This window comes from Chiloscyllium plagiosum, chromosome 13, assembly GCF_004010195.1.
Source record: "Chiloscyllium plagiosum isolate BGI_BamShark_2017 chromosome 13, ASM401019v2, whole genome shotgun sequence".
Lineage (NCBI taxonomy): Eukaryota > Metazoa > Chordata > Chondrichthyes > Orectolobiformes > Hemiscylliidae > Chiloscyllium > Chiloscyllium plagiosum.
The window spans coordinates 24,095,325-24,113,792 of record NC_057722.1 but is presented as its reverse complement, the minus strand read 5'-3'; positions in this window follow the sequence as shown (position 1 = coordinate 24,113,792).

The following is an 18,468-nucleotide window of genomic DNA, read 5'->3' as shown; positions in this document are numbered from 1 at the left end:
CTGGTTGTTTTCTTCAACTGCAATCTATGCCTTTTCCAGAGTGGATGGTATAGTACTTGTAGTTACTTTTATTTTCACATTTTCTATTTCTGAGATATATTTCAAAATGGAACAGGAAAGGGTTCAAGCTTGAAGAAAGAAGCTGCTGAGAGAGAACTGGTTATGTTAAGTGCTTGCTGCAACAAACTGGCAAGCTTAATAAAGATGTGGAGGTGCCCGTGTTACACTAGGGTGGACAAACTTAAAAATTCACACAACACCAGGTTATAGTCCAACAGGTTTATTTGGAAGTACTCCGTTTCAGAGTGCTGCTCCTTCATCAGGTGGCTAGTGGGGCAGGATCATAAGACACAAAATTTACAGCAAAAGGTCACAGAGTCATGCAATTAAAATGAGACATTGAACAAGCCTAGATTACTGTTGAGTCTTCCAGCTTTTAGAATGGGTTGCAGGTTTTGGTTCATTAATCCCAGAACTTCTTTTCAGTCACATTCTCGAGATAACTTAAGGTTTTATAAAAAAAAGGTGTCATCTCAGCTCAGACAATGTATTAAAGGTGTGAGGTTACAGTCTGTCTGTATCCCAATCTTGAGTCAGACTGGTTCTATTTCCAAAGTAGGAATGTATGTGTGTGTGTGTGTGCGTGCGCGCACATGTGAGGGATGGAGGAGAAAGAGAGAGAGTGAGTGTGTGCATGTGCTTGTGTGCATGTGAGTGTGAGTGTGCGTGAGAGTGTGTGTTTGCATGTCTGAGTGCTTGGTAGAGTGTGTGCGTGAGTGTGATGGAGAATAAGTCTGTGAGAGGATGTGTGCGTGGGTGTGAGTGTGAGGGGTCTATGCTTGTGTGTCTGAGAGAGAGCGTGTGTATGAGAGAGGGTCTGCGGGACTGTGTGTGTGTTTGTAGTGTAGTAGGATAACCTGTAATGTGGCATGAACCCAAGATTCTGGTTGAGGCCATCCCCATGGGTATTGAACTTGGTTATCAGCCACTGCTCGGCCACAATGCGTTGTTGCGTATCCTGAAGTCCACCTTGGAGAATGGTCACCCGAAGACTAAGGCCAAATGTCCCTGACCGCTGAAGTGTTCCCCGACTGGGAGGGAACACCCCTGCCTAGTGATTATTGCATGGTGTCCATTCATCCGGTGTTATAGCATGTGCTCAGTCTCACCAATGTACCATGCCTCGGGACATCCTTGCCTGCAGCATATGAGATAGACAACATTGGCCAAGTCACATGTTTACCTGCTGTGTACATATTGGGTGGTGTCCCGATGTGTAATGGTGGTATCCATGTCGACACTCTGACACATCTTGCAGTGGTTACCATGACACGGTTGTACTGTGTTGTGGTTGATGTTGCCCTGAAAGCTGGGCAGTTTGCTATGAACAATGGTCTGTTTGAGGTCTGGTGGTTGTTTAAAGGTGAGAAGTGGAGGTGTAGGGTATGCTCATCCTCATCGATAATGTGTTGCAGGCTGTGAAGAACATGGCGTAGTTTCTCCGCTCCTGGGAGGAACTGGACTATGAGGGGTACCCTTTTGGTTGCATCTCATGACTGTCTCCTGAGGAGGTCATTACGGTTTCTCACTGTGGCACGTCGGAACTGGCGATTGCTGAGTTGAGCATCGTATCCTGTTCTTATGAGGACGTCCTTCAGCACTTTCAAGTGTCCGTTATGTTCGTCTTCACCTGAATAGATCCTGTGTACATGAAGGGCATGCACACACTCTACCAAGAATGCACTCAATCTGCAGGCAATCAATGGAGGTAGTCAATCCATATAACATTTTATAAATTCCTATTTTGGAAATAGAACCAGTCTGACTCAAGATTGGGATACAGACAGATTCTAACCTCATACCTTTAATACATTGTCTGAACTGAGATGTCACCTTTTTTTATAAAACCTTAAGTTATCTCAAGAATGTGACTTAAAAGAAGTTCTGGAATTTACATTTTAATTAACCGTTTGTTCAATATATCATTTCAATTGCATGACGCTGTGATCTTTTGTAATAAATTCTGTGTCATATGATCCTGCCTCATCAGCTACCTGATGAAGGAGCAGAGCTCTGAAAAGTACATTCAAGGATGCTTAATAATGTTAGTTCTAGAATCATAAAATAACTGGCTTTTAGCACATAGTACAGAGAACCCATATTGTGGAAAAGGGTTTTTATCTCAAAGATCCAAGGTATCATTTAAAACCATTGAGGAATGGTCAGCACACCTTTTTTGCAATTGAAAGCTTTCTAGTTGTTCTATGGCTGAACACCTCTTCATATATTTTACAGTCTACCTGCATGGAGAGTCATGTTCTGATGACAAATCAGGCAAGAACTTTGCTAGGTAGCTCAAAAATCCAATAAATCATTGCATCGCTTTCACATTTGTTGGCCCCTGCATCTCTATAACATTTTCAGGTTCAGAGGTGATGCCCTTTTAATTATCTGTCGATGAGATATTTATTTCACTAAAAGCATTTTCATTTGCATTTTTTAACCTGCTCAGGTTCAGCTGACGAGCTCTCCCTAACTAGATTCCCTTACTAGATTCCCTAACTAGATTCCCTAACTAGATTCTCTTACTAGATTTTGATCATGGTCTGCAGTAGTTTTCTTTGTATTTCCACATCCATATTTAGGCGATCATCCACAATTGCTTCCACTCTGGAAAGATCATTGCCTACATCACGCTGTCTGTGTTGATATTGTTCTGGAGCAGTGGAAATGACAACTATCTGTACGTCCCAAAATGGCATTCATGTCTAAGCTTTAGACTTGCTTCAGCTAAGATGGCTATCTTACAGCTCTCAAATCCATATAATCTCAGCTGCACAAACTAATGTATTCGAGAAGCTCCATCTTTTCACTTAAAGATATGTGCACAATCAGCATAGTTCAAATTTTTTAAGATGTTTTGTAGCTTCTACACAGAGACAAGGACAGTAAAGCAGTAACTGGCCACCTAAACACCTGATTATTCTATGAATACCATGAAAACATTTTACTCTCTTCTGAAAACCTGTCACTAAAGAGTTCCTATGGTGGGGATTTAGATTTTCAGTTTTACAAGATATGTGAGTATGTATGCTTTTGTGCCTGACTGTTAGTCTGTTAATAATTGCCAATGTGTCAACTGATGTAACTGTGGATAATTACTTTGGCTCATGCATGTGTGTGTGTGACATGCTTGTAACTAACAAAGTGATTCCCTGTATCCATGCAAAACTGTATGACAGTCAATTTGTGCATCTGTCTGCATTTCTGCATATGTTTGTGCCTGCATGTCTATGTCTCCATGTGGTTCTGTCTCTCTTATGCTTGTATCTCCATATGTCCATCTCTGTCAGTGACTCCATCGGTCTGAACTCACTGTAAAACTATTATATAATTTACAAGAATATTGATTATTAGTTTCTAATAATGTAAGTAGATTTTAGCATCTAACTTTGAATGTTATTAACACTTGACAATTTTAGATATTCCTTTCACTAAAAAAATGATACATCTTATAGGACAGTAAAGTGAGAAAACTTAGAATTAAGGCACAACACAGAAAAGATGTAAAGGCACATGGATTCTGCAAATTTGCATCAAGTTTCAAACTTGCTTATTTGCAGGAAATGGACAAGAAGGACATATGGTTCAATGAATACCACTCTGCCTCTGAACCAGAAGCTCTGTGTTCAGGTTCCAGTCTGGTTCTTGCTTATCAAGGAAGAGGTGTTCATTACATGGCAAAACAAGTCGATGATCAATGTTCAATATTCACCAATGCCAATGACAGATTGTTAAGCACAGGTCATATTACCGGTCAGCAAGTTGATGGAAAAAGTTTGCAGCCCTTGCCAACATAACTCTCAATTACAACATGAATATAAAAGAGTATGGTGCCATACTCACACTCATTGGAGTACCAATTAATTAAGTTGGATTGATGGCCAGTTTGAAATAGATTGATACTAATAGCATGGTGTTTGATTTCCATTCCAACCTGAGTGGATTCAGGACTTGCTTCCTTGCCCAACCCACTCTGGGGGTCAGAATACCATTGTACAGACAGGCAAATGTCTTCCCATTTATGGCTGAAGATGATTGCGGTCAGAGAGGGATTATCTGGATCAATTTCTTTTTCACGTGGTGGGCATAAAGACCATCTCAGATCAAGAAAAAAGGATATAAGGGAAACCAACAAGACCAAACCTGTGAGAGAAACCAGTTCTTTACTGCATTATACTGCAGATCATCACACAAATATTTGGACAGAGTTTATCTGAGAACTTAATAAACTTTTCCTGATTTCGTCTTAATAAAATCAATTCACAACAAAACTTTCCTGCCAATGCTGTTCCTGCCTTACAGGAGTGCAAAGCCTTTTCAAATCTTATATCATTGAGCTGCAAACTCCACGAGTCCAACAGTCTGCCTGCCAATGCTCCATGTCAAAATGTCACCCTGTAAGTTAAAGAATCTATCTTTACACATTTAGTTTCAGGTGCAAAGCTCAGGAAAATGTAGAAACATAATTTTGTGGCATCCCCTTACATGTGGAAGTACCGCACATCTGCAGTGAACAGCACTGCTTCTTAACAGAGTGTAGCCAATAAACAAAACATTCCAGTGAAATCAAATAAATGTAAACTGCCTTTAGTATTTAAGCCAGGCTAATAACATCACATAAGTGGTGGCTTGCTGTATGAATTAAATAGTGAGAAACAACTTGAAGTTGCTGTATCATTCTGGAGCATACACCAAAGAGATAAATGAATCATACTTTGATCGTTGGTATCCTATTTAACAACTGTGGAATCACAGCCAAACCTAATCCTTTTCTGGCTATCTGTGCACATTTACACAGGAGTTATCGGATGATATTGAATTATGGATGCCTATTTTGTTTCTGTTCCTTATATAATACTTATGTTTCAACCAACTATATAATCAGCTAACCTAGGACAAATCAGAAATCAAGTCCACTTTCTTCCTGGCCTGTGTGTCTAAATTCAGATTATGTGATTTACTTGCCTATTAAGCACAGATACAATTCTGTGAGGCCAATGCAGAAAGCTGGTTGCTTGACTGTTATTGAGGAAATATTCATACGCTGTAGGCATATCTAATTCAGCTGCTGAGATAGAGCAGTAAATTCTGAACTCATGCCACTCTTATCTTAATAATCAGAGACAAGAAGCTAAACCGACCTATTTTTAAACAGGAATGTCCTGAGACACATAATAGCAACAATTAAATGTAAGCGGTAAGATTTGTCTGACTCACTGACTCCTGTGAGTCACACAAAACAAATGAAGAATGCTATTATCTCCACCCTTTATAACGTTTGCTTACTCTTTCTGTTTGACAAATCATTGATTGTTTTTTGGAATTAACATAAATTTGAAAGTTCTGGGACATTCTGAAAATGTTAAGAACAATTTTTGACTTAGAAGGAAATTAAGAAAAATAAGAACATGTTCCTTTGGCATTTTGAAGTTAAAATCATCCATATTAGTGAAAACATTCTATCAAATAGTGCAAGAGGAAAGACAAAAGCTTCAATTTCACAGATCGCAACCTGCACACAAATTTGCTAGAAGTTAATCAAGGGCAATACTTTGGACAATGATATTGAATCATAAAGGGTGACAAAGCAAAGGTTAATTTAATTCTGTGATGTTTTGTTTCCTGGAACTTCCTCATGTACTCATTCTTCATATCTGAAACTATTTGAATGTAAATATTGTGTGAGTCATGGAACACGACTGGTTGACCATCTGGCTTTAAGCAGTCCAAACCTATCCAATGTGATTATCTTCTTCCAATATATTCTGACATCCTTTCTCCCAACCAGCATTAATGGCCTGTGATTTCAGTTGCGTACTTCAACAGGTCTTGTTCATATATGAACAGGACAGATGTGTTGTATTCGATGCAGAATTGCAGATGTTCCCAGTCATGCAAAAATCACTTTCAAACTGAAATCAATGGACCTACTACATCACTTGGTGTTAAACTGGGTTATACAATCAGATGTGATCATTACAGGATTCTTTGAATGTACCTTTTCAGGAAATAATGTAAAAACACATCTAACATTTTGGCCTCTGGTGCTGAGAGAGTGCTGGAGTGTTGCTGTCATCAGTGGCAAAGGTCATCTAGGATTACCTACACCATAGATGGGAACCATATCTGTTTTTGGTGAATAGCAAGGAAAAATGTCAAACTGTATTTTGCAGTTTTTTAAAATCTACTTGCAATGTAAGAGGCAATACTTCTGTGTTTGTCATTTAAAACTAATTTTGTCATTTTAATGCATTGTTTCACAATTTCACATTTTTTAATATTTCAAATGCCTTTAAAACTCTATAATTGTAGGATGGTAATAGGTTAGTGAAGTTAAGGCAAGCAGTGACATGGCTGCATAAAATGACTGGAAACTCGAGTGAAGCATGCATTACACCCACCAGAGTGTTAGCTGTGGATTTATCGTTGCCCTTTGCTTTCTATTTTTCAGGCAGAATTGAATCTAACTAGTTAACTTGCTATTCATCTTGAATTCTTTTACATTATTCAATGTCTCAGACATGGAAAGTTATCACTTGCGTTATGTAAATTTAAGCAGGGTGAGTCTGGTTAACATCCCCAGGCCACTGATGGAATTGCCATCTCAGAGAAATCCGACTGATTCGGGGGGCCGACAGTTTCTAAAATCTTGCTGTCTTGCCCTTTTGGCCTTTGCTTCCTTCAGATAAGCATTAATAATTCCCATTAAGATGTCCTTGCATAATACCTGAACTGTCGACACCTCCATCCCAAAATGAATTATGCTGCATTGGGATTGAAAGTGCCAACCTCCAACTGAATGTCTGGATTCTCAACATTCTGAAAAATGCTAATCAATGCCTCAGGTATTACTTTATTTCTGTCATTAATGATTTCTGATTGCAAGCCACCTGAAACAATTATTCTGTCTTTATGCAGTGATTTAGAATTTGCTTGTATTCTACACTTAAGAGCTCTTTCCACTTATAACCTTTTGGTGTACAATTTCATAGACACTGGTTATGTCTAATTGCTTGACAAAATAGTTGCCATTTAGGTGTGCCTTTGACCAGGAAAGGTATCAAAACTAAATCAAATAATTCTCACCAACACCATGTTTATTATTACTTTAATCAACCTGATCAAACATGTTATAACACAAGTCCAGGTCAGGTGGAACTTGAACCCAGACTTTGGGATGCTACCACCACACCACCAGATTCTACGGAGCATTTATATGGTTGGTCCAGTTCAGCTTTTGATTGATGGTGATCCCCAGGATATTGACAGTGGGGAATTTAGCAATGGTAATCCCATTGAATACCAAGGGAAGTGATTGAATTTTTCTCTTGTTGGACATGGCCATTGCTTGGCACCTGTGTACTACAAATGTCCCTTGCTACTCATGGAGTCATAGAGATGTACAGCATGGAAACAGACCCTTCAATCCAACCCGTCCATGCCAACCAGATATCCCTCATTTCATCCCACCTGCCAGCACCCAGCCCATATTGCTCCAAAACCTTCCTATTCATATACCCATCCAACTGCCTTTTAAATGTTGCAATTGTACCAGCCTTCACCACTTTCTCTGGCAGCTCATTCCATACATGTACCACTGTCTGCATGAAACAAATGCCTCTTAGATCTCTTTTATATCTTTCCGCTCTCACCCTAAACCTATGTGGTCTGGTTCTAGGCTCCCCCACCTCAGGGAAAATACTTTGTCTATTTACCTTATCCACGCTCCTCAAGATTTTATAAACCTTCAAAAGGTCACCTTTCAGACTTTGACACTCCAGGGAAAACAACTCCAGCCAATACCTCTCCCTATAGCTCAAATCCTCCAACCCTGGCAACATCCTTGTAAATCTTTTCTGAACTCTTTCAAGTTTCACAACATCCTTCCAATAGGAAGGAGACCAGAATTGCATGCAATATTCCAAAAGTGGCCTAACCAATGTCCTGTATAGCCACAACATGACCTCCCAATTCCTGTATTCAATGTTCTGACTAATAAAGGAAAGCATATCAAATGATTTCCTCACTATCCTATCTACCTGCGACTCTACTTTCAATTTATCAACTAAATGTTGTCCATTCTCATTGTACATTAAAAATTTTCTATTCCACTTTGCTTGAATCTGAAGCAGTATTGATAAAAATTAAAAGAGGTTTCGATATCAGCAAACATCACCTTTTATTCAAACATGATAAAAGCTAACCACCATGATACTGTGAGGGAGAACCATACCCACATAGCCATGTGATCTTACAACACCTCCCATTATGATTTAGTCTACCCTTTTTTACATATTAACATTAATGCCTCATACAACATCCTTCACAAGACTCTGTCTACTTCCAGTACATTACACTATATTATTTACATCTCCCTCTAGGTCTTTGACGTCATCTGATATTCAAATAGATAACTGCTGTGGCAGTTTCACCAGTCTTCCCAAATAAGTTTGCAGCCATCCTGAAAGAGATCAAGAATTCAAGCTCACCATGCTGTTTCTTGAATATTTTTGGACAGAATGAGAATCTTCAGATGGTACCAGTTTACAATTAAAGACACCTTGTTAATCGATAAAAGCCTGGCTACATTGGCTGCTTTCAAAACAAATTCGTTTGTTTTGGGATAAAGGTATTTACAAGGGAGAGATCCTTTAGGAACAAAACTTGTGACCAACTGAGGGGGCTGAAGAAGAAAGGAGAGCCACTTTGACCCTCCTCGCTATGAGTTGACGGTTTACAGTATCCATCCAGGACCATAATACCCTGAGAAGCCTTGTCCAGGGTTGGATCATGACATCAGTCAAATGCTGTCTTGATGTCACACTTGGACATCAGTCAAATGCTGTCTTGATGTCACACCTTGGCAGCAAGAAAAGTGTCTATCATCTTACTTTCAATTAGACAGTGCCAACTAGCTGTGTTCCCAGTATTCAGTATAATGTCTGCCCCATGCATCTTAGTCCAAGTTTATTGCAGATCCAATACATTCATGCTTCAGTCTGCACGAAGTTGCTAAACCAGTGGTGGTACACACCTGTACTGCTACATGCTTTACATTCAGCTGCTTCGTTTCAAATGTATCTACCATGAGCTTAGGTGCAGAACTGGGTCATTTACTTACTTCATATGGCAAGTGATTGAAATGTTCCCATAATCCAATGACATTATTATAATTGTAATGAATAGCTGGAAATTGGGTGATTCCAGTTAGGTAAATAATCAGTGGGAATGCCACTCTTCAAATGCAAACTATTTCAGTTATATTATTGAGATTAATTTTGTCAGGCTCCAATCATGATCCTTTTTGCAGAGCTTTGGTAAGACCATTGTGTGCATGTCTTTTTCTTTTAAGCTGGAGAGATGACTCAGATTTTACAAAAGTGAGATCAATTGCTGAAATTTGTAGAATGTCTTTTCTTTTTAAATGAAAATGTGCTTATTAAGTTTGAACAGTGAGAAAAGCAAAATGTTATATTTATTAAAACAAGCAACCAAATTACATGATAAAACATTGCATTTGAGTCATTACTTTATTTACTTACAGATGGGTAAAGATTGCCAATGATTGGTATCCATTTGCATTTCATGCAGGTAGCCAGAGTTTGAATGTACTCTAACCTGCAGTCAAACAACCAGCATTCACTGCAGTCCAATGTGAAGATTGATGATATGTCAAATGGTTTTTGTGCTCATTGCTACAAGTGGAAACGAACTTCCTTGGAAAGATGCCCCAATAAGGTTGTTGAGAAAGGAGGTTTTGTGCCACGAGTCACCATCTCTATATATGTGTCACAGATGTCTTGACTGAAACCACATTGGCCGGAACCATAATATTTTCCTATTGCTTTTCCCTGAGATTTTCACAGAATCCATTGCTTCTTCAGTGTATCTTGTCATTGGCCTTATGGCAAATGCTGATTCCATACTGTAAATAATTACAAAACAGGTAAAGGTAAAGTCGCAATACTCTTACTAGATTAAAGAGTTGCTCTATCATTTGAGAGAGACAACTGGCGGTGGTTTAACCGAAGGGTCATCATGCCTCAGGCAAGGAGAGAGGCTGAGAAGGAGAGTCCCTTATGGTGACCTCAGCCAGTGCAGGAATTGAACCCACACACAACTGGCATCATTGTGCATTGCAAACCAGCTGCATAGCTAACAGAACTTTAACACATGAAGTTTAGCTTGGTGTATATAGTGGCATGTTAAGTAGATACATGATGAGGTTTCTTTTATCTTTTGTTGCAGAGCCAGAGTCATACAGCGTAGAAACAGACCTTTCGGTCTACCAGGTCTACCATGACCAACAAATGTCAAACTATATTGATCCCATTTGTATGCACTTGGTCCATAAGCTACTGCATCTTGGCATTTTAAGTGCTCATCCACATGCTGCTTCAATGTTGCAAGAGGACTAGCCTCCACAACCCTGTAAGGCACCATATTCCATATTGCTAACACTATCTGGGTGAAAAATTCCTTTCTCACAAGCAGTCTAAACCATTTACTCCTCACCTCAAACTTACGCCTTCTGGTCTTAGACACATCTGCTACCGGGAAAAGATTCTCACAATCTACTGTATCTATGCCTCTCATTATTTGTATCCCTCAATCAGATTCACCCCTCAGCCTCCTCTGTTCCAAGATAAACAAACCCAACCTAGCCAGTGTCTCATCATAAGTGAGAGTTTTTATCTCAGGCAACATCCTGGTGAGTCCCCTCAGTGTCTTTTCCAGTGTAAACATGTCCTTTCGAGAGTGTGGCAACCCAAGGGGCACGTAGTAATCCATCTTGGCCTAAACAATGCTCTGGAAAGTCTATGGGTCAAGCAAATATGTAATACTAAAGATCATCATCCATTCTAAAAAGAAGTAATTAACATGAAATGTTAACCCTGTTTCTCGCTCCAGAAATGCTTCCAGATATGTTAATTATTTCTCGCTTTTCTGGTCTTATTTCAGCTTTCCATAATTTTGTTTTCAGATCATTGTCCACTTTTGCCTCAGCCACGAAAGGGAGTGCCATATCAGCCGAATATTCCAATTCTTTTCTTTCAGCTCTGAACTCATAAATAACTCAAAGCAGCAACAGTATTTTATCTAGATAGAAGTAATTAATAACAATTGTCTTAAACTTACAAGGATTTGCAAACTGTTGCAAGGTATTTGTTGATGTAAAAAGATTTTGCTTGATCTGAGGAGTCAGTTGCTGTCAGAACAGCTATATTTAAAACAATAGTTGGCTCTATTTTTAATTCAATCAGTCTAACCGTATTTGTACAATATGGCAGTGAAATATGATTTCACATATTCCTGAAAAAAAATGTAAAAAATATTTTAAGGGTATTAAAAAGACTATAACCATTAGAAAACAGATTAATGTACTTGTGTAAATTAAGCTGTGTTGCTACTTATCTACAGATGTATTTTGCTATTTTATAATTTACAATTGGCAATACATATATTTGTTTTGTAATTGCAATTACACAGAGTCATAAAAATGTATAACATGGTTCAACTCGTCCATGCTGACTTGATATCTTACATTAATCAAGTCCCACTTGTCAGCATTTGGCCCAAATCCCTCTAAATCCTTCCTATTCGTGTATTACCTAGATGTCTTTTACACGTTGTAATTGTCTCAACCTCCACCACTTCCTTTAGCAGCTCATTCCATACACGCATCACCCTCTGTGTGAAAATATTGCCCATTTGGTCACTTTTAAATCTTTATCAGCAAGTGTGTAGAGGAAAGCATACCGAGGAAGTCGATCTAGGTGTTCCCCAACAGGAAACCCTGAATGAATCTGGACATACAGAACCTGCTAAAAACCAGGCATGAGGCCGTCAGTATAGGAGACCCACTCAAATATAAGGAATCCAAGTATGACCTTCACAGAGCCATTAAGACCAATACTGTTCCAAACTAGAGACCCAGACAGATACCCAGCAACTATGGCAAGGACTGAATGACATCATAGGTTCTAAAAAGAGACAGTGCAAGATAGCAGATGATGACACATCGCTCTCAGATCGTTCAACGCCTCCTATGCTCTCTTTGAGCAGAATTTCAGCGGAGAGTTAACACCTATTCCGACAAGTCCTGAACCTATCCCAACAGTCACTGCATCAGAGGTCAGATCAGTTTACCTTCGTGTGAATCCAAGGAAAGCAATGGGACCAGACTGAGTACCAGGCCGTGCACTCAGAGCATGCACAGATCAAGTGGCAGAGGTCTTCTCAGACATCTTCAACCTTTCCCTGTAGCAGTTCACTGTCCCTGCCTGTTTCAAGAGGGCAAACATCATCCCTGCGCCAAAGAAGGCTTATGCAGCATGTCTCAATGACTACTGCCCAGTGGCCCTAACTTTCGTGGTCATGAAGTGCTTTGAAAGGTTGGTCATGGCATTAATCAACTCCAGCCTCCCCACTACTCTTGACCCACTCCAGTTTGGCTATTGGACTAACAGATCCATATCAGATGCCATATCACTTTGCCCTTCACTCCTCCCTAGAACACCTTGACAAGTACAGCTACATAAGAATCCTACTCATTGACTACAGTTCAACCTTCAACACTATTATCCCCTCGAGAATTATTACTAAACTTAGTGATCCCGGACTAAGTCCCACTCTCTACAACTGGATCCTCAGTTTCTTGAACCACAGACCACAATCAGTGAAGATTGGGGACAATATTTCATCCTCACTAAGACTCAACACTGGAGCCCACAAGAGGTGCGTACTCAGCCCCCTACTGCACTCACTGTATACCCATGACTGCGTTGCCAAATACCAGACTAATGTCATTTATAAGTTCGCTGATGACACACCGTAATGGGTCGAATCTCAGATGGTGACAAAACAGGTGGAAGTCCTGGAAAAATGGTGCACTGAGAACAACCTAGCTCTCAATGCTGGCAAAACCAAGGAACTCATTATTGACTTTCAGCGGGATGTTACTCATGGCCCCCTACACATTAACAGCATAGAGGTGGAACGAGTGGAGAGTGTCAAGCTCCTGGGAGTGGTCATCCACAACAAGCTTTCTTGGACTCATGTGGATGCACTGGTTACAAAGGCCCAACAATGTCTCTTCTTCCTCAGGCAGCTGAGGAAATTTGGGATGATGGTGAATACCCTTGCCAACCTTTATAGGTGTGCCAATGAAAGCATTCTGTCTGGATGTATCACTACCTGGTATGGCAACTGTTACATTCAAGATCAGAGACGGTTACAGAGAGTGGTGAACTCAGCCCGGACAATCACAAAGGCCAACCTCCCATCTATAGAATCCATCTATCAGGCCCATTGTCAAGGAAAGGCCGCCAGCATGCTTAAAGATCCATCCCACTCTGGGCAATATTTTTCTACAACCTCTACCATTGGGGAGAAGAACACACACACCAGCCTGTTCCGAAACAGTTTCTACCCTACTGTTGTAGAATACTGAATGGACTCAAAAACTCTTAACTTTTGTCTGTACCTGTGTTTTTGTTTTTGCCGCTGTTTACCTATTATTTACTATCTATGTTATTTAACTCTGCGATCTGCCTGTATTGCTCGCAAGACAAAGCCTTTCACTGTGCCTCGGTATACATGACAATAAATTCAATTCAATTCAATTCCCCTCTCACCCTAGACCAATGTCCTGTAGTTTTGGACTCCCCATGACAACTACCCTGGTGCTTTTCACCTATCTGACAACATATAGGGTAGACAATATGTTCTACTTACAAAGGCGCAACAGTCTTTTGCTAACCAGCGACACACACATATGCACTATATCAATGCTAACTTAATTTTAAATCTGTGATCATTAGATTTCTGCAAGATAAGAATATAAAAGGATACAAGCCACTCCCCCCAAGGGAGAATAATGATGCAGATTACACAAAATCCCATTGAATGGAAAGAACAATTTCACAGGGTTGAATGTATACTCCTGTTCCTATCAATCAGAGTTGATTTCTGTGCAGAAAAGTCTAATTTTGAAAGCTGACTTTTTAAAAATCAGGAAAAGTCGTGCAGGACAGGCAGGGCTAACACAGTTAAACTGAGGGCTTCTGTGCATAGGCAGCTAGTTTTCTGGGCTGGTATGGCTGGAATGATCATTCCATGCTCTCTGGCTTCCACTGTATTTATTATGAAACTTGTTCATGTGTTGAGCCGAGGAGTATCCATTAATTAACACCTGCACTTGTTTGCTATCCAGAGTCTTCTTTCTATGTGAGAAATTTTTGAAATGAACTGATTACTCTTGCAATCTTCTTTCCTTATTATCGTTGATCTGTCCACACCTCCTCCAGGATGTTTAAATTCTCAACAATCAGCAAATTGCAACCTCCCTTACATGCCTGAACAATTTACTCTCTAACCAATCACCTTGAGATGGCAATCAATAGCAGTTGTCAATTACTTTACTGCCTTTATCATTATCAGGTTCCCAATTGCTTCTGCCATTTCCTTTTCTACAGTCTTGCTTATTCTTCTATTAACTGTTATATCTTACTAATCATAGCACATAGGTTAATCAGACTGCCTCTGAGAAACATTTGAACCCAACTTAATCTCAGCTCCAGTCTATCTTCTTCACATAGTTTTGATGCCTCTAATGTCAATACTTTTGCATGCCATTTACATTATTGTTTCCAATAGGTTAGTCCAACTACTCTCTGCATTGTGTTTGCTGAATGTTCTATCTTCTTGTTATTTGAAACTTCTTTTATCTTCACACTCTTAGCAAGTGTATGGTCTGATTTCAGCTTTCCAGCAAGCATAATTTTATTTTCAGATCATTGTCCAGCTTTACCTCAGCCACTGAAGGGAGTATCATATCAGGCAATGTTCTCCTTCCTTGTATTTAGTGGTAGCCAATTGCACCTCAATGTCAATTCACTGAAATATACTCTTGAAGTGAAATAGAATATGCCCTTTGCGTTATCACAAATTGTTCTGTATTTTGCCAGATTAATGGATCCATTTCAAAACAAAAATTTGACAAGCCAACATACTTTTGTGCACATATTCTTGTTCAGTCTTGCATGCAATATTACCACCTGCAGAAAAAAAGATGTCACAGTGAATGCTGATTCACTTTATTCATCAATTCAGGTTGATTTTGAATTAACCTTTGTGCCCTCCATGAAATATCCTCTCTGACAGCTTATGTTATCTTTTGATTGCCATAATTGCTCTTCCAGTAGTTTAAAGTATTGTGTCTGACTGCTGTTTTAGTCTGTGTGGCTGAGCACAGCATAACCATTCTTTAGTGTAAATCCATGCACAATGAACACATGCAGCATTCTGAATATATTAGGTACAGCTGCGGTTCTGCAGTGTTTTTGTTAAGTTATTGAGGGGAGGAAAGCCAGATTCTGGCTACAAATGTATTTTATTGAACATCTAAATATAGTAAAGTATGTTCATTCCTTGGAGGCCAATGGCTTGTGTTATTAGATCATGGTGCTGTTTAATGCAAACTCAGCCACCTGAAATCAATCCTTATTCATCAATGCTACAAAGCCTGACCTTCATGGGATAATTGAAAGTGAATTTGGACTTGATTTTCATTCATCTATGTCAGAATATGCTCCAATTGTGTAATATTTTGAGCACGTTTTATATTTTGAGCAGTTTTTGCAGCAAGGTGATAATATTTCACTGTGCTTTGCGAGGTGCAAAGTTAAAAATTGCTAGAGTTGTATGTGTTTGAACATGTGCAGGATACTTTTTTGGCTTCTTTCAAATGTTGTCTAATAAGAATAACTATCAAGATAATGCATAAACAACTTAAATATTGTGTCTCCACAGGAGTTACTCATTCACTAAAGAATTAGGAGATGACCTTCATATCCAGGAGAGTAGTATATCACTATTTTATAAAGAAAGAAGGCACATCAGAGGCTTTCATTACATTTGCAATAACGTTTGCATGCCTTCAATGTCTGAATGAACTAAGATATGATGTTTCTCCTTTGGAACTTTGTGATTGTTGCCAAATAATATATCCAGCTTATTTTGCCCATTTTTAATTGAGATTTGATCTATGTATTTGAGTGAAACAGTGATTGAATAATGCATGTCTACCAAGAGCACAATCTTTGTGCAACTGAGAAAAGGGGTACTAAAAATATTGCGTTACCGGTTCTGTTTCCTTGTATACTTGTTCCTAAGCCAATTAGGACAGAAGTTAATAGGAAATTGCATCAGCCCACCAGCAATACATAGGAGTATAATTGGCTTCCAGGTCATCTTCTTGGGTTTCATGATCAGAATGGTGGAAAACTCAATGACTGGGAAGATCAAAGAAGCATTTCTGATCTTTCTAGCCCCGTGAGGGACTTTATGTTGATACCCATAGACTGTGCTACTTGCATTGACATAAGCCTGCATCATTATACCTCATTGACTGTCTTCCATTGGGCCTCTGTTTTGCATTCTTGAGTTTGCTCTATCCAGCTAGTATGTTCCTGCTTGGAGCCTCCCTATTTAAGAATAACTCTCCCTCAATTTCAATGAGGGCTGTAAACACTTTGGTTACATTCAACTATGCAGAATACTGACTCTAGCTCTCTAATATAGTGCTTCCACTGCTCTCTTCTCAATAGCTCGTCTGTTGCTGTCAGAAGTGCATGATGTACATCATCATTAACATTTTAATTTCTCATTATATATCCCCTCCTTCCAACGTTGTCTCTACTTCTTTCTTACATAATTGCAACAATTTGTTTTAACGGTTCACATTTTCACCATCTTCCACCCACCCACACCCACCCATCTTAAAGCTGGATATCAGAAGGTGAGACATTGTGAAACACTCATCACTTGCCCTGATCTTGCCTGATTGTGAATTGAAGAGAATAATCTTCCATAATTTCTGGAACTCTTACACTACCTTGTGATAACTGATGTAGTTTTATTATCCCTGTTCCACATTCAATGACAATCATGCTTCGTCTCTCTTCTGTTAAGATGAGTGCCTTGTTCTTCCTCCTGAATATTCGTTCAAGTGAATGAACAATACAAAATCACAGTTGTTCTGCTCTTCTGAGGATTGTACCCTCTGCTTCTCTGTCCCTCATCCAAACTTTGGGACCTGCTGTCAGACATGGAGGAGTTTTTGCCCCCAGCCTGGAATTGTATTAATTTAGTTGCTTTCTTCTGTAGCCTTTTCTATTCCCTTCACTTTCTGTTGATCCTGAGCTGTTATATTTCGTCTAAGATTGTGCCTTAATAAAGGGAGTTTTTAATTTTAATCTTCCTTCCATGAGTAATTCCACCAGTGAATATCCATTACTTAATTCTATGGACTTGCAGCTTAATAAATAGCAATTGCCAATCTATGGTTTTGACCACTGTCTCTGCTTCTCTGTTTGTCTGTGAATAAAATGGAGGATTTGTGACCTGGTTGATAGTTTTATTTGTTGAGAGCTTCTTGAACTCTTCATTCACGACTTCTGGTCCATTATCTAAAACTACTTCAGCCGTGAAAATTCTCTTCAGTGTTGTAATTACTAACTCAGCTGTAGTTGAACAAAACTGAGCAATGTTTATCTACCAAGAGTAGTAGCCAACCAGAACCGAGTTTGCCTTCACCTTAAAAGGTGAATAAGTCTAATCCCAGGGACTGCCAAGGACTGTCTGGGCGGGTTACAGACACTAATGAATCTGTTGGTATCTGATTATTGAGAACATGTGTGATAGGATGATATCGAGGTGTTTATATTCCTTGAAATACAAATTGATGAGCTTTCTACAAATTGCTTCTTAAGTTTATTAATGAAGTTGTCTTAGCATTTCTTGTTTCATGTTTATTGTATTACAAGCCTATGGTCACACACTCGTGGATCATGCACTGCTGTTAAGTGTTGCCTCTATTCAAGAGTCCATCTTTAGAACTTTGATTGTTGGACTATATTTCAACCAACAGTTTAGACAAAGTTGTCTAATATTGGTGAATTCCTCATTTGTTTTCTATACTCTCTTTAATTCATTCTTGGCATTTGAGCATCGTTGGCTGGGCCACTAAATTGTGCATCCCTATTTGCCTTTGAGAAGATGGTGGTAAGCTGTCATCTTGAAACTGCTGAGATGCAATTGGTGTAAGTATACTCACAATACCATTAGGAAGAAAATTCCAGGATTTTGACCCAGTTACATTGAAGGAATAGTAATATGTTGCCAAGGACGGTGAGTGTATTGGAGAGGAACTTGTAGATGGTGGTGTTCCCATGTATCTGCTATCCTTCTTCTAGATAGTAGTGGTCATGAGTTTAAAAGGAGCTGTCTAAGGATCCTTAGTGAATTTCTGCATTGCATCTCGTAAATAATACAAACTGTTGATACGGAACGTCAGTGCTGGAGTGAGTGAAGATTTGTGAATGTGATGTCAATCAAGTTGGC